At 49.0% G+C, this 23276-nt stretch overlaps 1 long non-coding RNA gene across 1 annotated transcript in view; it reads right to left on the bottom strand.

Moving 5' to 3' along the window:
* The window catches only part of LOC310839989, a 265711-nt gene that overhangs the window by 114686 nt on the left and 127749 nt on the right, over window positions 1–23276 (bottom strand). The window lies entirely within an intron of this gene.

The following is a 23276-nucleotide window of genomic DNA, read 5'->3' on the forward strand; positions in this document are numbered from 1 at the left end:
TGGGATATCAAATCCAAACTCTTCTTCTTTTAAAATTATAACTTCGTATAATTCCAGGGCTAAGCCCCATTACTGAAAACAGGTTTCAGAGCTGAGTCAGCTCATACCCAAGCCCTGAAACGATACCTGAGCAGCACACGTCACTACACTACACCCATGCTCGCAGCTATGCACAGATATCACAGTTTAATATATATGACTGATGTATATAGGTGTGCTTTGGTTTAAAATCCAAGCATTTCAGTTCAACCGGCTTGTGGATCAAGCTAAAGAGTCCTTAAATCATTACAGACCAGTTAAGCGCATCACTCCTGCAGCGATGCAGCCTCTCGGGTGGAATTTGACACCTGCTTAACAGCAGTTGTACACAATTTAGGAGGGGAAGTGAAGACAGATCCTTTGTCAACTAAAGCTGCAGGGGGGAATGCGGGGAGGAAGATGGTGATTTGAGAGCAACAAAAGTATCATAACCAGTTTTGCTGGGGAAGCTTTCCAGACTCTCAAGAGAATCTCAGTTTTATTTCCTATCATCAAAGCCGATCACCACCGCCCTCATCCCCTGTATATATTTATATACATGCACACAGCATCATTGCTAAGGTTCCTTTGTAGACAAAAGGAAGCATGAATCAAAAGTGAAGTAGGTGCCATATTTTGGTTGGCGCAAGAAGGATTTCTACCACCTGCAGGCAAAAACTGCCAGAATGGGAACACCCACTGGGGCCCGGACACCGCTTTACATGCATGGACGTAATAAATAATTACCACCCATCACATGCCATAAGCAGCAAGTGTCATATTCATGCTGGTTTTAATCAAAAAGCTCTAAAAGCAGTCCATCAATTTGCACTGGAGCATCATGTGAAAGAGCAGCAGTATCTAGGTGCTCAGTTGCCCCTAGACCCTTGGCTTTCTGCCCCCCCCCCCCCCCCCGCCCAGCTTCCTATATGATACCAGCAGTATTCAGCCAATGGCATCAGGAAGATGGAGCATCAAAGAGGACAGTGTAGAGAGATCAGAAGGTAGCAGGATAATGTCCCACAGTCCCACCTCATGAGAAGCCCTTATCTAACAGGAAAGAATAGTTCTCAGGGCTGACTTCTGATCATTACAGTTATTATATGATGACATATGATCACATGTAAAAGCATTTTTGCAGCTCAAGCACACAGTACCTGTTGGTTTTTAATAGAAAGTTTAAGCTTATCATTTAGTAACTGCTAGCTCCTACTCCATAGGGACACGGGTGGCGCTGTGGGTTAAGCCACAGAGCCTAGGGCTTGTTGATCAGAAGGTCGGTGGTTCAAATCCCTGCGACGGAGGGAGCTCCTGTTGCTCGGTCCCTGCTCCTGCCCACCTAGCAGTTCGAAAGCATGTCAAAGTGCAAGTAGATAAATAGGTAAACGGCAGAAAGGTAAACGGCGTTTCCGTGTGCTGCTCTGGTTCGCCAGAAGAGGCTTAGGATGCTGGCCACATGACCCGGAATCTGTACGCCGGCTCCCTCGGCCAGTAAAGCGAGATGAGCGCCATAACCCCAGAGTTGGTCACGACTGGACCTAATGGTCAGGGGTCCCTTTACCTTTAGCTCCTACTCCTAATTCACAACGGGGTTCTCTAAAGAAGGGCAAAAATGTTGATTCAGACAATCACAGATGCTTTGGCAAGGAGGGGAAGACTAAGGAGCTCTGAGATGTTATAAGAATTCTAAGGTCCCAAATATAAAATAAGCATTCATAAATGTACAAGGCAAACACATATGTAAGTATATAAACCACATGTCTTAAATAGTACAGGAGAGCAGTCCTGAAACCATTTTGACTCTTCCAGCGACCTCAAATATTTCTCTGCAAGGAGGAAGGAAATGGGGACGCCTTCCCTTTGTCTTTTGTTTACCTGTCTTAAGGGCATATTTGTGTATGAATAGAATGAGCCCATGACCTGGATTCAGGAATTAAAGTATTTAATTCAGGAATTAAAGTATTTACCACCACAAAAGAATGACCAGGCTGCCCAGGTAGGGCAATCAATGACTATAAACAGGTTTCCTGGTAACAAGATTTCTCCTGTGATGTATTTCTGCTGTAGACCCGCCTCCTTCTGTGACATATGTATGATGTTTTGGGGGGTGGTCTTGAGCTACAGGGTGGGCAATTTCAAAATTCTATATAAGGGCTTGTGCACCATTGTTCTGGGTCCCTCCTGCCAACTGCTTGTGGTGAGTGGGGACCCTGTTGCAACAGTTAATAATGATCAGGCTTACTAGCTGCCTTGCTTCTCAATATACTCTGGTTGGCCTCTGTTAGGAGTAGGGAACCGACTTAAGGACTCTACACAGGCTCTTGGAAACCCCATAAGGGAAAAGGAGCTGTTTTTTCCCTTATAACAGAGGTTTGGTCAGGTGATCCCCACAGGCCAATCCTTGTCCACCGAGCCCTTTATATAGCCCCAGAGTTCTCACATTTCCTATCCCCAGAACTCATTTGATTGGGCTAAAAATGACAGAGGACCACCAGTCACAAAATTATGCTGCAAGGGCAGGGCCAGTTGCAAAATGGCAGGCAGATTCAAGATGCTGTTGGGCAGAATCCACTGGCAACTAATGACATTATTTCATCTTGACATCTAACTTCCACTTTCTGGGCACTATTTCTCCTTTTCCCAGTCCCTTGGGTCCATCTGCCACTTTCACTTCTTGTTCTCTCCCTCCCTCCCTCCCTCTCTTCCTTTCCCATAGCTGTCAACTGTCCCTTATTTGGCGGGAAACTCCCTTATCCCAGCGCCGTGTCCCGCTGCTGTCCCTTATTGATGATGTCCCTTAAATTTCCCAGGTTTCAAAGGAAGCAGCTCGTCTCCCTCCCTCCCTGCCAGCCAGGGAGGAGGGAGGCTCCAACTGTGTTGCTTGGCTGCGTTGCTCACCCAATAAGGAGTCTAAGAACGACTGGGGGTGGAGCTTGCATGCCTTGTGCCGATCAAATCGGCTGCGTTGCCTGGGGACTCGCCTTTGCTCAGCGCTTCCCAGCGGAGAGGTGACGGTGGTTTTCCTTGCTGCATCCCCTTTGCCGGGTTACTGCGCTGTGGGAACCACCACTTGAGGCTTCGTTTGGCTGCTGGCTGGGTTTTCTGCCTTTGGCTCGGAGGGGCTCAGAAGTTGAACATACCTGTGTTCGGAAAATCCCTTATTTTGGCTGCTGACCCCTTATTTTCGAGGCTGCTGGTCCCTTATTTTCAAATCTGTAAGTTGACAGCTATGTCCTTTCCTCACACTTGGCTGTCTGCTCTGTCCAATTTCTCTCTTACCTTCTCCTTCAATTCTTTCTTCGATTCCACATTGCTACAGCCTCACTGTCTAACCAGCACTTGTTGCCAAACATTTCTATATACCGGTACCACACAGGCAGAGTATTCCTCCTTGCTGCTGCTGGCAGCGCACTCAAAAGGCTGCAACACAGCTAGAGGGGCTCAGCTGTGGAACTGTAAAGTCCAGGTTCTCATTATCAAAAGTTTAAGTTGGGGGGTGGGAATTACCCAGAAGAACTGCAGTTCCTTGAGAACAAACACACACTCACACACCAATGCCTTAAAGCTGTGGGCACAAAGCAGCTGCACAAACCCTTCCTCTTCCCTTCTAATCCACTAGTCTGTGTTCGCAGCACTGAGATGGGGACCCCCGTGCTTGTCTCCAGCTACTAATATTATTCCCTCTGGAGCCTATGCGGGCTGCCAAGGAGACCACTTCTCCATGTCACTCTGCTTGTAAACACAAGTACTCACAGACTTGCTAGTCAAAACACAGCCAGTAAGTCAAATAAATGAGGAGTCCGGGAGCCAATGTGGGTAAGAGGTAGGGCAGGAGATGGATGAGGCAGAGAGAAGTCGGAAGGGGCATTTGACAGGCAATGCAGGTTGCCGGAAGCTGTAGGCTCATCATGGCAAGAGAGGCTTATCTGTGTTTCTGGACAGGGTCCTAGCAGCTTGGCAGCATGCACCAATTATGCCTGCCCCGAACCCACATTTTTTTAAACAAACAAAAAAAAGTATTCCCAAGGCAAAAGCTCCAAGCAGCGCAAGGTGGCTGGGTCTAGCTGCGAATTCCCTGTCATGTCCCTATAACAGTGGTACCTTTGGTTACGTACTTAATTCGTTCCGGAGATCCGTTCTTAACCTGAAACTGTTCTTAACCTGAAGCACCACTTTAGCTCGGTAGTGGCACCCGCCCTGTGGAACGCCCTCCCACCAGATGTCAAAGAGAAAAATAACTACCAAACTTTTAGAAGACAACTGAAGGCAGCCCTGTTTAGGGAAGCTTTTAATGTTTAATAGGTTATTGTATTGTTTTGTTGGAAGCTGCGCAGAGTGGCTGGGGAAATGCAGCCAGATGGGCGGGGTATAAATAATAAATTATTATTATTATTATTATTATTATTATTATTATTATTATAGCTAATGGGGCCTCCCGCTGCCACCGCCGCACGATTTCTGTTCTATCCTGAAGCAAAGTTCTTAACTCGAGGTACTATTTCTGTAACCTGAAGCATATGTAACCTGAAGCGTATGTAACCCTGTATAACTTTGTGAGTAAGGCAGAAGGAGAGGGTCTATATTGCATGCCTTTTTCTGAGTGGGGAAACGGGCTCTAAGTATTTCTCCTGAAAACATCTCCTGCTAGTAAATCAAGGCTCAGCTAAATTGAAAGCTGTAGCTGCAGCATATTGTGTTTGCCTGTCAGCTGTGGGAATATTTTGGCTTCCAGGTTCAGGAGCATCCAGGTCAGGGTGACAGGTGTGACTCACCTTGCCTTGCCCTGCATTTTGAGCCTTTTGGGCACACTTTTGCCAGGAAGCCCCTGCCCCCGCCCAGCTCTGAGGTTTCATTCATTTCAATGCAGCTTGTGCAGCATAACATCCCAGCATATCATGCCATCCTGCCCCCACAACCCACCCCTCACTCTGATGGGAGCTGCAGTACTATAACTTTGTTTATTAGATTCCGCATTCTGATCCTCAAGATGTTAACTTGCAAAACAATTGCTGCAGAGTTCAACTGGAATGCCTTGAGAATCAGTGCACACAGGAATGCAGCCTGAAGACTTACCGTATTTTTCGCTCTATAAGACGCACCAGACCACAAGACACACCTAGTTTTTGGAGGAGGAAAACAAGAAAAAAAAATATTCTGAATCTCAGAAGCCAGAATAGCAAGAGGGATCGCTGCACAGTGAAAGCAGCAATCCCTTTTGCGGTTCTGGCTTCTGGGATAGCTGTGCAGCCTGCATTCGCTCCATAAGACGCACACACATTTCCCCTTACTTTTTAGGAGGGAAAAAGTGAGTCTTATAGAGCAAAAAATACGGTAATTAGGATTTGAACAGGTTGCCTGGGACAAATGTTTGGTTCACTGTAGCTGTGGGTCATCCCACTGTGGATTCTGCCTTTCTTTGCCCTGGAAGCAAGGGACAACTCGAGGCACGTGGTGAAGCAAGGGATGCACCCCTCCCCCGGAGGAACTGGTATTTTCTCTCTAACAACACATCAATCCCAGATGACAGACCCACATTCCCTGCCCTCATCTTCCCACTGCAAGTAATAATGTGTCCAGGAGATGAACAGCAGCTGGGAGTTACCAACACAAGAGACTGTGTATTCCCCCCCTCCCAAATCTTTCCTTCCCCATGAATATGGCTTTAGGGTTTCTAGATTTTTTAAATGCAAAAACGAAGAGACATGGAGCCACGCTGTCTAGTCTGTATTCCTGTGAAACTTTGCGGAGCTGAAATGAGGCAGTGACTTACGTGCAGCTGATAGCTATGGCGGAATTTGAAATACATCTCACAGAATCATCTTCCTTTTCTTGTTTTTAATAAGAGCACGATCCTAGTCCGCATGTCTGTGGGTCCTGTACCCAGGTCCAACCTTGTCCAAACCAAAGTTTAGTGGGGGGAAACAAGCAGCTCCTTATTTTCAGAACACAACAGCTTCACAAATAACACAAAACAAACAGCTTGGTTTCAGCTTGGACATCTCTTGGTTGGTTCCAATCCAGTGACTGTAAGCGTGTAAGGGGAAAGAGAACTGGGGAAGCCCCATTTACCTGGTGATGTTGCCGCTGTTGCGTTGGGGGAGTGGGTGCAGTACATGGGGGGAAATGTGACAGTTACCCCAGATAACACATTGCTTGTGATTCCTGTGCTCAATATGGATGGATCAGGAGCGGAGTTTTGTTGTTGTTGTTGTTTAGTCGTTCAGTCGTGTCCGACTCTTCGTGACCCCATGGAACAGAGAACACCAGGCACCTCTGTCCTCCACTGCCTCCCGCAGTTTGGTCAAACTCATGCTGGTAACCTCGAAAACACTATCCAACCATCTCGTCCTCTGTTGCCCCCTTCTCCTTGTGCCCTCCATCTTTCCCAACATCAGGGTCTTTTCCAGGGAGTCTTCTCTTCTCATGAGGTGGCCAAAGTACTGGAGCCTCAGCTTCATGATCTGTCCTTCCAGTGAGCACTCAGGGCTGATTTCCTTCAGAATGGAGAGGTTTGCAGTCCATGGGACTCTCAAGAGTCTCCTCCAGCACCATAATTCAAAAGCATCAATTCTTCGGCGATCAGCCTTCTTTATGGTCCAGCTCTCACTTCCATACATCACTACTGGGAAAACCATAGCTTTAACTATACGAACCTTTGCTGGCAAGGTGATGTCTCTACTTCTGAAGATGCTGTCTAGGCCTGTCATTGCCCTTCTCCCAAGAAGCAGGCGTCTTTTAATTTCATGGCTGCTGTCACCATCTGCAGTGATCATGGAGCCCAAGAAAGTAAAATCTCTCACTGGGAGCGGAGTTTAGAGGGAGTTTATTCAGCCAGGACTCCTTCCTCCTCTCCCTCCAGTTTGGATGGATAAACTCTTCATTTAGACGCCTTTGAGCACCAAGCCATCCAATTATCCCTCTCTGCTCCTGCTCAGATTATCACTTTGCCACTCCATTAACATATAAGCTTGCAAAAACAGCACCCCCCCATCTCACCCCATTGTCCAGCTACTACATCTTGCAACGATCAGGCCGTGCAGCACCCCCAACCGCAGGCTGGGTCCAAAATATTCTCCCCTCCCTCCTCCTCCTTTCCCCACTCCCCTCATCCCACCCCTCAAAGAACTGGCATGTGAACCATATGGCTGAGTGTACCACAGCTCTCCCCCCTGCCCCACCCAAGCCTGCGTGCTTCTCTGCTTTGCTTGCTTGTTTAATTATGGGAGCCATGTAAGGCAACCCCAAAAGGCTGGTTCCTTACTGTGTTTTACTGCTTTTGCTGAGAACAGCGAGGCAGAAAAACCATAAACCAGGCCGAGAATGTCATAAAACACTGCGTCTCAGCTTAAGGGGAAGCCGGCACTCACAGGCAGGTGTCAGGCTCATTAATTAGGAGCCAGGCATGGCCCCAAGTCCAGGAGGGTGTTCATGGAAGTGAAGTGGGCTCCAAACTCGAAGCAAAACAAACCCCAAGCCAAGTCAGGCATGGTGGGCTGAACGTGTCACAAGGAAATTCCGACATTAGTGGAAAGAGAGAGAGAGAGAGGCCAATCTAGACTTCTGGATGGCTGAAAGGTAAAGATGATTCTGGAACTGGCACTGATGGCTGGAAGAGGCTGATTGAAGTAAGTATTGATGGCTGATGACAACTAGGAACTGGTGGTGTTCCACTTGCTTTCATGAGAGAGAAGCAGTCTGCGTGTTTGGATGCAGCCAGTGGAAGAGAAAGATTTCTGCATTTCAGAAGACGGCTGGATGACTCCGAGGGACTGGTGCATTTATAAAGAGCAGTCCAGTACCTCTGTCCATCAGCAGGATGGAGAAAGAGAGAAAGAGAGAAAGAGAGAAAGAGAGAAAGAGAGAGAGAGAGAGAGAGAGAGAGAGAGAGAGAGAGAGAGAGGGAAGCAGTTTGGGGCAATTTGCCAATCCCTCCTACAGTCCCTACCCCTCAAATTTGCAGGTCTAGAGGGGTGGGACTGCAGGGGGCGAGTAAAGGTAAAGGGACCCCTGATCATTAGGTCCAGTCGTGGCCGACTCTGGGGTCACGGGGCTCATCTTGCTTTATTGGCTTAGGGAGCCAGCATACAGCTTCCAGGTCATGTGGCCAGAATGACTGAGCCGCTTCTGGCGAACCAGAGCAGCGCACGGAAACGCCGTTTACCTTCCCGCCAGAGCGGTACCTATTTATCTACTTGCACTTTGACGTGCTTTTGAACTGCTAGGTGGGCAGGAGCTGGGACAGAGCAACGGGAGCTCACCCCATCACGGGGATTCGAACTGCCGACCTTCTGATCGGCAAGTCCTAGGCTCTGTGGTTTAACCCACAGCGCCACCCGCGTCCCCACAGGGGCAAGTAGGGACCACCAAAAATCTCCCACCCTCTTCTGATGGAAATCTTACTGTTAGCCGAGCAACACCTTTGGACACAACTGCATATATCTGGATACAGTACAACTTATAGCATTTCTGTATTATTGTTTTAAAAAACCATGCCTACATCTCCTGGATCACAGAGAAATAGACTGCTTCCTTGGGGTGCCTTAGTTCTGAGGGAAACAGGGACCCATGACATGTCTTCAGTCTACCTCCGTCAAGTTTTGGGAAATCTCACTCAGCTTTTAATTACAGGACCAATTTCCATTGGAGAAGAGAATTCCAGAGGCTTAAGGGGTGTTTGTAATCCTGTAATATGATGTCTCTTTGCACATGTACCCGTGAAGCAAGTGCTACAAGGGTGCATAAGGAAGGGCACTGACAGCCCCAGCACTTTGCAAGTTCTTAAAACAAACAACCTAGCCTTTCCTTGTAATCTTAATTCAAACTCATGTCCTATTGATTTGATAAGACTTCTAAGAAGCAGGGCTTAGGACTGCAGCCTTTTACAGCACAACTGCACAGTATTCAACAGGACCCACTGCCAAGTGCATCAGGATGAGGCCTTCGGCTGCAACCTCACCTGCATTTTCAACCACCACTCAGGAAGCTTCAATTAATGCACATTACCTCAATTCACAAATTATTCAGTATTGCCTGATTTAAATGTCACCACATCATCTTCAGCTAGTGCAGGAGAAATGCCACATGCTTGCCTACAAATGCTGCCCTGCAAGGAAAAAAGGGGACTCCAGAAAACCTTCCCCAAACTCTGAAAGAATGTTCCAGTGATGGCACTAGTGGCCGCGCCCCATCCATATGCTTGGAGCATGACCAAGGAACATGTGTAGGCTCATGCACAGAGCTCCTTCACATTATGGTTACCAGACGTCCCTGTTTCCCGGGGACAGTCCCTGGGTTTACAAATCTGTCCCCGGACAAAATCCATCCCCGGAATGTCCCCGGATTTCATTTAATGTCCTCGGATTTATATTTTAAGTGTTGTAGATTTATTAGTAGGGAATGAATGTTGCATGATTGGTTCAATGGCACTTTTGTTGTTGTTTAGTCATTTAGTCGTGTCCAACTCTTCGTGACTCCATGGAGCAGAGCACGCCAGGCACTCCTGTCTTCCACTGCCTCCCGCAGTTTGGTCAAACTCATGCTAGTAGCTTTGAGAACGCAGTCCGACCATCTTGTCCTCTGTCATCCCCTTCTCCTTGTGCCCTCCATCTTTCCCAGCATCAGGGTCTTTTCCAGGGAATCTTCTCTTCTCATGAGGTGGCCAAAGTATTGGAGCCTCAGCTGGCGAAGCAAAATGGCGGGTGCTACGGCAGCAAGCAACTCCTGAAGCCAGCCAGAGCCAACTGCGCTACCAGGCTGGCTCCGGGTTGCTGAGGCTGCCACTGCCACTGCCGAGGGGGAACCGAGGACGCCCAGCGTGTCAACTGGGGGAACCGCTGACACCCCCCATGACCCAAATCTTTTGCTGGGTGCAAAAGCGCCCGGCCACCCGGCCAACAGCCCAGCTGCGCTCTGGGGCCAGGAAAACCCCAGAGCCAATGCAGGGAGAAAGAGGAGAGGAGAAGGAGAAGGAAGAGGAAGAGGAAGGAGAAAAAAGAGGGGAGCCCCAACCTTGCCTCACTGCTGCTGCCGCCACCGCTGAGGAGGAGAAGTAGGAGAGCACCGGGAGGGCAAGGACACGTGGCTGAGCCCAGGCCCGACCCAAGCCTACTCCACGGCGGTTAGCGCTCCAAAAGAGCAGTCCAGAGGAAGGCTGTGCAACAGAAGGGACCACAAAAGAGAATATATTACTTCTTAAGGGTCTCATGCTCTACCGACTGAGCTAGCCGGGCGGCTGAGAAGATATTACATCTTAATTTTTTTAAAAAATAATTTTTTTAAATAACTTTTTTCCTCTTAAAAAAAAAGTGTTCCTGGTTTCTTTGAAAAAAATCTGGCAACCTTACTGCACATGCCAGTCAATAGCTGGATGACACTACAGAGCATGTGGCTGCTACACTGGTAGCTGTATTGGGGCCAGACTACACACATGTGGGCATTCTTTCAATGCATTTGAACACAAACACACACACACAATCATGGAATTGTAGAGCTGAGATGACTAGATGAGAGTCATCTAGTCCAAACCCCTGCAATGCAGCAAGATGCAGCTGTCCCACACAGAGATCGAACCTGCAACCTTGGCGTTATCAGCACCATGCTCTAACCAAGTGGGTTACCCACTTCAACTGATATGATCCTACAACAACATGATTGGTTACAGTCCAAGTACAGGTAACTCATTTCTTAGACTTATTTAAAGCTTGCAGCTTTATGTGCATTGCCTTCATGAGAATGTTTGGTTGTGGAAGAGGCAGTTGGAGAGCGTGATTGGAGGAAGCCAGAGAAACTGCAGATGGGTTTGGAGAGACAATGGCGGGATTTGGAGTGCAGAGGTGGTGTTTTGAGTGTGGAGGAGGTGGCCTCAAAATGCAGTGTATTGTGATCATCATCATCATCAGCTGCTGAAAAACCAAAGAACTGGAGGGTGGTTCCCATGCTGGAAGAGAAGTTGGCTGCACTGGACTGCAAAGGTGACCAGCCAGATGCGGGACAAGGCTTTGGTGAAGATGGAGAAGATACTGAACTTGTGGCTGGAAGACATGAACCAGAAACAGGTTCCTGTGGATGGCAGTATCTTGTGCCAAAGGGCTCTGAGGCCTAGCCGCTTTGAGACTCCTTAGGGTAGTGATAAAGCAGGATATCAAATCCAAACACCTCTTCTTCTTCCGCAACAGATGGGGACCAGCCTGTCAAAGAATTTAAAGCCATCCCAGGTTGGCTTAACAGCTGAATGACCTGCTTCAACCTGGAGATTGTCCGAATAACAGGGAGGCTGCACCTGCAAACTAGGAGGCTGAGACAACATACCCTGCGCAACTAAAGCAGCTGCTGGACGACAGGGCATATATTCCAGAGCAAGTCTTCAATGCAGACAAGACGTGGCTTTTCTGGAAGAAAATGCCCGAGCAGGCTTAAATTGCCAAAGCTGAAAAGCAAGGCCGTGGCTTCAAAGCTGCAAAGGATCGCGTGACTGTGCCGATCTGTTGCAATGCAGCTGGACACTTAATAAAGCCATTACTGTGTCGTCCTAAAAGGCAAGAACAAGAATCTGCTTCCTGCGTTTAGCAACCCAACAAAAAGTCCTGAGTGACTTCTTCGTCATTTCTGTACTGGTTCCACAGCTGATTCATTCCAGAGGTGACACTTCACCTCGAGGAGAAACACCTGCAGTTTAAAGAGATGCTGCTTGTGGACAATGCTCCTGGGCATCCTGAAAGGCTCCACTTTGCACATAGTGAGGTTGTCTCCCCTCCCTCCCTGCTAATATGAGCTTCCTTATCTGCCTCTGGATCAAGGTGTGATACATTGCTGCAAGGATGCTCACCTTCTCCTGGATGAACAACGCAATGGATGAGGATATAGATCTTGACTTCACATCATGCTGGAAGTCCTTCAACATTGCTTACTGTATCACATGCATGCTTGCGGGACCTATGGAAGGAATCTGCGCACCATTTCAAGGGATTTCCAAGCATTGCCACTGAGGACATTGTGCAGATGGCCTGGTAAGTAGGTGGTGATGGTTCTGTTGACCTCATCCAGGAAGAATTGGAAGAACTAATTTAGGGTCAAGAGGTATCTATTGTTGAAGAACTGGTCAGTTCAAGCTCAGAATTGGAGGATAGGGATGAGGATGAAAAGCATGAGGCAAGCAAACTGGAACCTCCAGAAATGTTCTCAACTCTTCCAAGTCATAAAGCATGCAAATGAACTGATTGCAGAGTTTAGCCCTTTGCAGCCTCAGGATCATCCATGGGATTACAGACACTCAGACTGTACAATGAAATGTTTGACGAGCTCAAGAGACAGCAGCAGCAGCTGCCAATCACCATGTTCCTCACAAATAAACCACCAGTAGCAGATGTGTCCATGTAACACACCTCTGGATCTGAACCACAGCCAAGCACTACTTCTGACTACTGGTTAACCCCTGGGTCCTCATATCATCTGAAGCATCATCCAGCAAGGGAGAGGAGGAGGAGGACTAAGAGTTGCATTGGTCCCTCACCGGTAAGCGCAAAAAAATATATACATATGTAAAAATGTTCTTAAAATGGGTTTCAAAGGGTTGTTCTGGCCTTACACGATCTTGCTTATATAACAGGATGGCCAGGAACGTAATCCCCACTTAAGATGCTACCTACCTGTATGCAAAATCCTTTTCTCCATTACCAGCTCAACCCACTGCCAACTCTCCTTCTCGGTCCCTCTCCCTGATCTCCAGTGAAACTGCAAGGGTCACAGGAAAGCCTTGTCGGTTTCAGCAATGCCTCCTGGACGGCCAAATCTATGCCTAAATATTTGCATAGTCTGTTACTGTTCATGTACCACTTGGTGCTCCAACACCAGTAGGGATACATGCCCTTTTGAAGTGGGAAGGAGAACAGGTTTGTTAGTTTCACTTCGTCCTCTCTCAGTGCTCGCTCTGCAGGAACTAAACTGCAGACGATGTGAGCACAGGAAGCTGCCTTGTACAAGCTCAAACCACCTGGCCATTGAGCTCAGCAGGTTCAAACATAATGCTAAGCTATGGTTTAGTAAAACTGGTTTATTAAACCATGGCTTAGTGTTAAGTGTGAATGCTGCCCAGTGACATAACTATGGTTTGTTTAATGCCAACAAACCACAGTCTGAAGTGTTAACCCATCATCCACCCTCCATCCCACCTTCCTTCCTTCCTTCCCTCCCTCCCCCATCCATCCATCCGTCCAACCATCCCTTTTTCTTCTTTCATTTCCATCACAGTGGACCCTCTGGATAGGAACTTAATTCTGTACATACCGCAAAAAGTCTGCATCTAGAGGCGTCGCTTCTGCAAATGCGCACGGTGCAATAGAGCACTTCTGCGCATGCGCACACGGCGAAACCCAGAAGTATACATTTTGGGTTTGCCACATTCGCAACTCAAAAGTTACGTTATCTGAGGGTCCACTGTATTTATATTCCACCACCTTTCAGGGTATAAATCATTCCAAGGTAACTTGCAAAAAAACCACTAGACTATATATTTTCATTAAAACACACACACACACACACACACAAATATCAACATATAAAAAGCCATCAGAATCCTTCCCGCAGGATCATGTTCTCTCAACCTCAGTAGAAGTCAGAGAGTAGTTAGAGGTGCCTCTCAGGGAGTTGCCACTCACAACTCTAGGATATCCCAGGCTGGAAGGCGATGTGTTTGTTACCTTACCCTTCAAGACTCAGAAGATCACACCCTGTGCAGCCAATACCATCCCAAGACACAGGAGCCAATGGCTGAAGAATTGGTCAGTAGCCATTATTAGTAACGCTTTAAGAAACAATATTTTCAGCTTTTATGGTAGCAAAGCAAGCTGAAAGAGCAAATTTCTGAAACCACTGTCTCGGCTCCAGCAGACTCCACACCCTTAATAGCCTGGGTGGGAGGGTTTGTTTGACCACCCCGCCCCAGTCAACAAACTACAAAGCTGGAAAACAAACTTAACTTTGGAGAAACAAGTCATGGTTTACTTGATCATCTGTGGGACAACTCATAGTGAACTTGAGGTTTGGAAAACAAACCACTGCTTAGTGATACATGCAAACCAGGCCAGCAAGGTATCAGAAATAGCCTTTCCTGTCATCTGCCAATTGATCCTGTTTTTAACTAGAAGTGTCGAGGAATGAACATGGCAGCTTCTGTATGCGATACCTTTACTCAGCTATGGACTTCCCCAAAGGGTTTAACAGTCCCTCTTCCTCATTCCCAAGAAAACCTGAAAAGCTGTACCATCTCTGTGATTCTTTGGGAGAGAAAGCTCCAATTCTCAGTGGTATTAAAGGGATATGAAACGTTTTGCATAGATCATATTGTGTCTTAGCTTCATCTTTCCCGATTTCTTCCCCCTCCCCTTGGCTTCCAATTGGTTGAGGGGCAACATTCTGTCTCAAGCATTACACATTCTTAAGGTATATCTTGGCCCTGTTAACTGAGCATCTGTTGCCCTCTATCAATTTCAACAAGCAGGCAATAGACGAAAGCCCAGAGGGAGATTCATCTCTCCATTTTGTATCCAAAACTGAATGGGCTGCTGCCACACAGTTTGAAGAATATCGCCTGCAAATTCTGGACACCCTTCAAATTAAGCACTTTAAAACACTTTGGCATTCTGTTACGGAAATCTGGGTGCGAATTTACCCTGCCACCCAGCCAATCGGACAGAGTCCGTGGATTCTTGCGGAAGAAAGAAGCTCAGCCGGAGACAGGAGCAAACTGCCGAAGATCCAAGTTTATTGGCCAACAGGTTCAAGACGAGATTGAACCCCGAGAGTGGGGCGACATAAACTTTTAAAAGTTCCCTCCAAGTCCCAGAATACAGTGCACGAAACGTCATGAATTCATTATGGGAGGGTTGGGTTTCACGGATTGCATCATGAATATATTACACACGTCATGAGTGTCTCAGAGAAAAGGTGGGGTTACATTCATTTGCATTTGAGACAAGGGAGGGGGAAATATGTAGAGCGAGAAATACACATAGACAATCGTTTATCAAGTACCGGTGGTGGCAGGACAAAGGGTCATAGATATGCATCGTCTGCCACCTGGTATTGCCCGGGGAAAGGGTTATGCGAAGCGATCTGACAGGATTAAGAAGTTCCTGTGTACGTGCCTGGCCGCTCCGGGGATTATGGAAGTAGGGATCACATCATGGAGTCCAGAAGGGGCTGAGTTGAATGACACCAAGAGCAAAGAAATCGGAGTTGTGGTTGATTTTATGTGAATTTCCAAGGTTTCCTATGTGATTCGGTCTATTTGGTATTGGTAATCAAAAGCGGAAACAAAATGGATACATTGTAACAGGAATGGATACATTTTGACAGTTTTACGAGTTCTCCAGTTTCGGATCCATTGTTCTCACAGTGGGGGGCCGTCAGCAGCTTGTCAGTAGGTTCAATGAGGCGTGCAAAGCTGCCTGAGCTAGCTCCTGCAGGACGAATGCATGCCTGTGATTGGCCAAGACGCAGCCATAGGAATAAGCGGAGATACAGGAGCGCCCGGTCTACTCGTTCTGAGTATGGAGCGCAAATAGCCATAGGAAAGGATAAGAGAATACATTCATATATTCGAGCTTATTTCGCTCGTGGTAGAAAGGGGTTCTGGGGAAGGTGTGGTGCTTGTGCGACGGTGAGGGGAACTGAGGGTGGGTGAACGGGGATACCCTAGAGGTCATCGCCTCGGTTGTTCAAGGGAGAGGGGCAAAGAAGGTACCCCCCCTTTCCGATCCGTATCAGTCCCCCATTCGGAGATAGATTTGCATCAAAGTTCTGAAGGAACTTGCAAATCCTTTCTCCGCACCACAGGAGCGCTAAATTTCTGTGATCTCATATTCCCCTTCTCCCAGATGCCTCATCTGTACATAGTCAGGGAAGGTGGGGGTATGTTGGGAACGAGAATAGGCTCGAAGAGAGAAGGAGTTAGGCGAGGCAGGGTGGCGGAGGCGGAGGAGGGAACAACAGGGATTAATACAGTGCACAGTACAACATAAGATAGACACACAAAGACCAGCGGTCAAGACGATGAGCAGCATGACTTTCAATAATTGTCGGAGCCAGCCCAACTTGGGCAACCATCCCCACAGGTCCACATCGGATAGTCCCTCATGTTGGATATCGTGTAGCCTCCCTGCTAACTCGTGAATATTGTTCAAATGCCCAGTTATGTTTAAGGTCTGGTCAGTCACGTATGTGCAGCACTCGGTGCCTATTAAGGCACAGGTGCCTCCTTGACTAGATAAGAGGAAGTCCGTAGCAATCCTCGTCTGTAAGGCCATCTGTCTTACCTCGGTTAGTTCCGACATGAGAGAGTCCGTGATCTGGGTCGCCTCCTGCATAAACTTAAGGAGGATGTCGGTGAGTCGAAGGATATCCACATGGTTTGAACCGGCACCGTAGGCCGGGAAAAGTGCTCGGCCTACGGTCTCTCCATTTGCAGCAACGTCTGACAGATCTGACAACTCCTTTTGCTCCCTTTTATTCCGTTGTCTTCCGGGGGGTAGATGTGGGACGATCCTAATTCCGGGGACAATGTAGCCGACGAAGCAGGATCCGGACATGTGTGGGCTCACCCATGTATATGCACGGTGTCCGCACACCCAGAATAGGCCGCTGAGGTAGGATTCCATTCTGCCGGAGGCAAAGGTTTGCAACAGCATGGAGTCTGAGGGTTGGGGCCTCCAGTTAAAGGGGTGTCCGACGGCAGCGGCCCAGGCGACGGTAAGGTTAGGGAAAGTCCGGGACTCTCTTGCACTGGTGACGGTGACCAGGCCAGTGGGCAGGATTTCGAGAGTGTTTGAACATGTACTGGATCCAATGAAGGTTCCTTCTCCGGAGAAGCTGCGGCAAAGGGGCCCCTTCGTAGGGCCGGTGAGATAGAGATATTGATGTGTCAAGTTGAGCGCCGTTAGGTTCCAGGAAGTAACGTTTCCGGAACGGAATTGTTCAAGGGTCACTGGCACTGGGACTAGTGGGAGACTCTGCTGGAGGTGGCTAGGCGCGTGGGCACAGATCCAGCAGTCTGGGTAGGGTGCTTCCTTTGCCACCTGACTGAGAAGTTTAATGTAGGAGTTTTGCTCCCAGGATGAGAGGAGGTCTTCTCCCGGGAATGCAGAGTCAGTGCCGAATTGTCGAGGTGCCGTGCCGACTGGGTGGAGTGGGTCAGTAGTGTTTAATAGTCGCCTATCCCTGGCGATACCGCCGCATCTCAGGGGTCCGACGTGGTCCCATGAGGGGGGGCGTGAAGGGTGTATAGGATGATGCCAACCTTCGAGATATTCAGCCCCTTTCCACTCGTGAGTGACCCCTAGGTTCCATAAGCAGCAGAATCGTCGCAAGCAGAGTCCCTGGAGTTGAGACTTCCTGGTTTCTGGGGTGGAGAGGAGACACTGGAACCCGAAAATCAAGTTTCCAGAGGGGTGATTTGAGTCCGTATAAACGTGGGAGGCCCCTCCTATCTCGATTTCGGTCCAGTTCGGGTTGTGGGAGATCTCTCCGTTGGCGTAGAGAAGATAAGTCCCGTTTTGGCAGGTCAGCCGGTAAGAGGAGTGGTCAAGAGTGAGGGCCGCGGACCCGATACGGCGCAGGTCCTTGTTTCGGACGAAAAGTTCCCAGTATTCGTCGTTGGCGAGTCGGGGTACTAAAGAATGGCGCAGTAAGACTCGAGACTCTGGAAGGCAGAAATCAAAGTCCCCCATTAGATCAGGGTTAGACCTTCCCGTCTCGACCTCATGATAGTCCAAGAAGTGATAGTCTGTTTGCAACCCTGTGCAGTGGTCTGATGATGTGAGAGTGACCCAGGATATGGCGGCGAGAAGAAGAACGGCGTAGGCCAGATTCATGGTGTAGATGCGTGTGGGGCAAACGAATGAGGGCTGCAAGGCGAGGCTGTCAAACGAAGCAAGCTGTCAACGGAGCTGTCAAATGGAGCTGTCAAATGAAGCTGTCAGATGAACTGTCAAAAGCGAAGCTGTCAAACGAAGCAAGCTGTCAACGGAGCTGTCAAATGGAGCTGTCAAATGAAGCTGTCAGATGAACTGTCAAAAGCGAAGCTGTCAAACGAAGGACGCTGTCAACGGAGCTGTCAAATGGAGCTGTCAAATGAAGCTGTCAGATGAACTGTCAAAAGCGAAGCTGTCAAACGAAGGAAGCTGTCAACGGAGCTGTCAAATGGAGCTGTCAAATGAAGCTGTCAGATGAACTGTCAAAAGCGAAGCTGTCAAACGAAGGAAGCTGTCAACGGAGCTGTCAAATGGAGCTGTCAAATGAAGCTGTCAGATGAACTGTCAAAAGCGAAGCTGTCAAACGAAGGAAGCTGTCAACGGAGCTGTCAAATGGAGCTGTCAGATGAAGCTGTCAGATGAACTGTCAAAAGCGAAGCTGTCAAACGAAGGAAGCTGTCAACGGAGCTGTCAAATGGAGCTGTCAGATGAAGCTGTCAGATGAACTGTCAAAAGCGAAGCTGTCAAACGAAGGAAGCTGTCAACGGAGCTGTCAAATGGAGCTGTCAGATGAACTGTCAAAAGCGAGGGAAGTTGTCAAACGCGGCTGTCACCGCGTTTGAAACGTAGCTTAATGGTGTTGGTATCTGGGATGATTTCGGACGTCCAGTTGGGTGTCGTGGTGTCCGGTCCGGTCTGTTGAGCCCGACTTTGGCCCCGATCTGCTGGTCCGGTCTGTTGAGCCCGACCTTGGCCCCGATCTGCTGGTCCGGTCTGTTGAGCCCGACCTTGGCCCCGATCTGCTGGTCCGGTCTGTTGAGCCCGACCTTGGCCCCGATCTGCTGGTCCGGTCTGTTGAGCGTCGTCGTCAATATATGAGGTCGGTGGAGTAGGTGGAGTCGAAAATGTGAAGTCCTCACCGTTGCTTTCTTCCGTCTCCTGTGGAGGGGGTGAGGACTTGCATCTAGTATGATGTAACCAAGAATACTTCTCACCTACTTTCACGGCGGTTGGCGAGGTCAAGAGTACTTGGTAGGGGCCTTCCCACGCGGGTTGGAGTGGTTCTTTCTGGTAGACCTTGACGAGAATCCAGTCACCAGGGTGGAAGGAGTGAGCATGGACGTCGATGGGCAGGTTTTGTCCCTCGATGGCCGCGTAGTGGTGGAGACGTTGTAATTGTGTCTGGAGCTGAATAACATAATTAGTAAGTTCTGTTTCTCCTAGCTCCAGTTCTGAGAGTGGGAATAAAGTGTTGTAGACGGGAGGAGGCCTCCCGAATAAAAGTTCGAATGGAGAGAGTTTCAAACGTTCGGTTGGGGCGCTGCGGATGTTATGAAGGACCAGTGGGAGTGCATTCACCCATTTTAGGCCAGTGAGCTTGCAAAGTTTGCCCAACTGTGTTTTTATTTCCTGGTTCATGCGCTCTACTTGGCCAGAGGATTGTGGGTGGTACGGGGTGTGGAGATCCCATCTAATTTGGAGTGTCTTGGCAACTAATTGCACCACTTCTGCAGTAAAGTGGGTTCCCCTGTCGCTGTCAAGGCGTCGGGGTATGCCATAGCGGGGAATAATATCCTGTAGGAGGGCCCTGGCAACTACGGATGCGGTAGCTCTTCGGCAAGGGAATCCCTCCACCCACGAGGAGAATTGGTCCACTATAATCAAAGCATGCTTAAAGCCTTGGCATTGGGGCAGATCAATAAAGTCAAGTTGCAAATTCTCAAAAGGGACAAAGGCCCATGGTCTGGCTCCCGGTGGCCTCCTGGGTTCACGCTTCGGATTGAAGCGATGGCAGGTAATGCAATTCTTTGATGCTGCTGCTGCGGCAGCAGCTATCCCGGGTGCATACCAAGATCTAATTACATGTTCCATTAATCTCCCCTTTCCCCAATGTGTCCGCTGATGAAGAATCCTCACTACTTTTGGAGTCCAGGCCTTTGGAAGGACGGTTCTTCCATCGGGGAGGACCCAGATGCCTTGTTGTTCGGTGGCGCCTATCGATTCCCACATAGCCTTTTCATCCTCTGGGGCAGATTTGTAAATTTCTGTAAGGTCTAGGTCTGCTGGTAGCAGGAGGGCTTGAAACTCGGATTCATTGTTAGGAATGCGTAGGGCAGCCATTTGTGCGGCTTTGTCGGCTCGTCTGTTTCCTTTAGAAACTGAGTCCCTACCCTTGGTATGGGCTTTGCAGTGGACGACGGCTATAGCGGCAGGTAAATGGATCGCCGTGAGAAGTCGCTCAACTAGGGCGGCGTGCGAGATTTGAGACCCGGCGGCGGTTAGAAAGCCTCTCTGGAGCCAAATTTGACCGGTTGTGTGTACCAGGCCGAAACAGTATTTACTGTCGGTATAAATGGTTACCCGCTTCCCTTCACCTATCTCGCAGGCACGCAGTAGCGCGATTAACTCAGCGGCTTGGGCACTGTACTGGGAGTTGATTGGGTTTGATTCTAGTACTTCGAAGTCGGTGACCACTGCATACCCAGTCTTTCTAACCCCGTCGATTACTTTAGAGCTGCCGTCAGTATATAGTATTAGGTCGGGATTCTCTAGGGGAAGATGATCTAAGTCTTCACGAGGCTTTTCAGCTTGCCGGACTATGGTGGTGCAGTCATGATGTGGGGTGCCATCATCGGGAAGGGGTAGCAGGGTAGCGGGGTTTAGCGAGTTGACACGTTTAATGGTAACATTGGTTGGGGTTAGGAGGAGGGCTTCGTACCGGTTGAGGCGTGAGTTTGAGAAATGGTGGCATCCTTTTAGAGTTAGGAGGGTTGAGACCGAATGGGGAACGTGAAGGGTGATTTCATGGCCCAGAACTGTTTCTTGAGCCTTCTCGAGGAGGACTGCAGCGGCTGCAATGGCTCTCAGGCAACTGACAGCCCCTTTAGCAGTGTTGTCAAGTTGCAGACTGTAATATGCTACTGGCCTCTCTTGGTCGCGGAAGGGTTGGGTTAGGACACCGGAGGCTACTCCCATTTGCTCGTGAATAAATAGGTTGAACGGGATTCGGTAGTCGGGTAATCCTAGGGCAGGAGCGGATCTGAGTTCCCGTTTTAGTCGTTCAAAAGAGTTGTAAGCTTCCTCTTCCCAGACCAAAGTGTCTGGGTGGTCCTGACGCGTCATAACAGTTAAGGGCTTCGTTATTTCGCTGTAACCAGCGATCCATGCTCGGCAGAAGCCGGCCATGCCAAGGAAGCCGCGCAGCTGTCGTTTCGTTTTTGGGAGAGGGATTTTAGTGACTGCTTCAATCCTGTCAGTGGCTAGACTTCGGGTCCCTACACCCAGGATGTGTCCCAGATACTTGACCTCTTGTTTACAATATTGGAGTTTCTTTGGGGACACCTTATGTCCCTTCTTTGCCAGTTCTGATAGGAGGTGTTTAGTATCTGTCTTACACGCCTCTTCAGTGGTAGAACACAATAAAATATCATCTACGTAAAGGAGTAAGGTGGAGCTAGCCGGTAAATGGATGTCCTCTAAGTCTTGATGTAATATGGCCGAAAAAATTGCGGGCGACTCTACATAGCCTTGGGGAAGTCTGGTCCAAGTTAGTTGACCGGGCCCCCAGGTAAATGCAAAGAGGAATTGGCTGGTCGGGTCCAGGGGTATACTGAAGAAGGCAGAGCACAGGTCCGCAGCGGAGTACCAAGTAGTTCCCGCTGGAATTGCGTTTAGGAGGGAGTTCGGGTTTCCCACTACTGGGTGTCGTGGTATTACGAATTGGTTCACTAATCTCAAGTCCTGCACAAAACGGTACCGTATAGGTTCCCCTTCTTTAGCGGGTTTCTTGACCGGGAGAACTGGAGTATTACAAGGTGAAGCGCACGAGACTAGGATTCCCTTTTCGAGGAAGTCCTCAATCATGGGTGTTAGGCCTTCTATGGCTTCTTTGGGCAGAGGGTATTGCTTGGTACATGGGAAGGGTAGGTCACTTCGGTACGTGATCTTGACTGGAGTGGCGGAGAGTAAGAGCCCGACTGAGGTTGATTCAGTGCCCCATAGGGAGGGGGGCAAGTCGGTTTCGAGGTCAAGAGGGAGTTCGGGAAACTGTCGGTCCGCTTTGGATTCCTGAACGATACCTTGGAACATGGGAATAGAGTCCCCTGGCATATGTAGGTAAATGCCATCGGAGGAGCATTTAATGGTGGCGTTAAGTTTGCAGAGGAGGTCTCTGCCGAGGAGATTGACAGGGCTGCTTGTTAAAAGGAAAGTGTGTTCCGCTAGTAATGGTCCGAGGGTGACCTTAGCCGGTCGCGAGAGCGGGCAAGTGCGGGGTATCCCGTCCAGTCCCATTACTTTCTTGGTCACTGTCCCTGGTTCCAGGTGGCTGTTGGTTAGGGTGGAATAAGTAGCCCCTGTGTCCAACAGACATTGGTAGGGGTGGCCGTCAATCTCAATAGTGCAGACCGGGTCCTCAGGTGACAGTGCAAGGACGGGGCAGATGGTTTGGGTCTGAGTGGGATCCCCTTCTAATTGTCAATAGGTGTCCTGATCATCGGGAGGTGGTTGGTTTGGAGGATGCAAGGGAGGCGCAGTGGCATTCGCCCAAGGGTGAGCAGACTGGTCTATGGCTGTCATCTGGGTCCGGGGTCCTGACTGGGGTCGGGTTTGAGGCGTCGGGTTCGAGGGCGTTGGTGAAGCATAAGTCGCCGGTTGGTGGTTGGTGTACCCTGGGGTTACGTTGGGTTGTGGGGGGAAAGGAGGGTGGCTGGCTCGAGCAGGGAAGGACTTGGATTCGTGCCCCCCGTAGGTTGACGTATTTAGGTAAGGGCAGAATCTTTTTATGTGACCTTCTTCCTGGCAGTAGTAACACCCTCCAGTCCCCGGTCCCCATTGCCTATAGGGGTTAGGAGGTCCTCCTCCCCGGACCCCCTTTCCTCGGTTGAGGCCTCTACCTCGGTTAGGGCCATAGGTAGTCTCCATACTCAAGGCCAAGATCTGTTCGACCTCGGATTTACTCTCCTTTTTCTTTCTTTCATCTCGAGAGTTGTAGATGGATTTCGCAATGGACAAGATTTCATTTATACTTTTTCCATCGTATCCAATTTGAAGGTTCAGGGCTTTCCTAATATCTGGGCAGGCCTGATCCTTGAAGAAACCTTTAATGATTACTTCATGTTGTGAATTCTCGGGGTCTATTCCCCCCCAGGTCTTGATGGCAGAGACCAATCTCGTATAATAATCAGAAGGGTGTTCGTTTGGTCCCTGCATTACCGTTTGGACTTTGGTCCAATTAACGGTGCGTTGACCTGCAGCCTTCACGCCGTCCAGAATGGCTTTCTTAAATAATTTTAA

Source organism: Podarcis gaigeae (assembly GCF_964106915.1).
Source record: "Podarcis gaigeae genome assembly, chromosome: 2".
Lineage (NCBI taxonomy): Eukaryota > Metazoa > Chordata > Lepidosauria > Squamata > Lacertidae > Podarcis > Podarcis gaigeae.